This window comes from Wasmannia auropunctata, unplaced genomic scaffold (assembly GCF_000956235.1).
Source record: "Wasmannia auropunctata unplaced genomic scaffold, wasmannia.A_1.0 LD336099.1, whole genome shotgun sequence".
NCBI lineage: Eukaryota > Metazoa > Arthropoda > Insecta > Hymenoptera > Formicidae > Wasmannia > Wasmannia auropunctata.
The window spans coordinates 150,838-151,384 of NW_012026791.1; positions in this window are offsets into that span (position 1 = coordinate 150,838).

A 547-nucleotide genomic window follows, 5' to 3' on the forward strand; every position below is an offset into this window, starting at 1 on the left:
GGAAAATCTTTCCCACTTAGAGGTTTTGACGTTGTGAGGGAGGATAGAGTGAATCGTATGGGAGGAGGCGTTTTGATAGCAATACGTAAAGGGATTAAATACAAAAGGATTGCAAACGTCGACAATTGTGGTGGTAAGATGGAGATCTGCGCGGCTGATATCTATGTGAATGGAGAATCGATTACTGTTGCTTCCTGTTACCGTCCCTCTAATGCCGGAAATATATCAAGGCGAGAATGGGAGAGCTTCTTCACTCAATTTACGGGTAAAGTATATTTTGGTGGCGATTTTAATTCGCACAATTTAATTTGAGGTTCTGCTCACACTTGCCAGACGGGTACGAAAATATGGGAAACAGTGGAGGATCTTGATCTATCAATACTGAACGATGGCTCACCTACTTTTCATAGCGCGTCACATCGCCTCAATACAGTTATAGATTTATCAATTGTCCACGACGCATTGGCTTTGCGTTTTAATTGGCGCGTCGGTGAGGACCCATGGGGGAGCGACCATCTTCCGATTATTATCGAGTCTCATCTGAGCC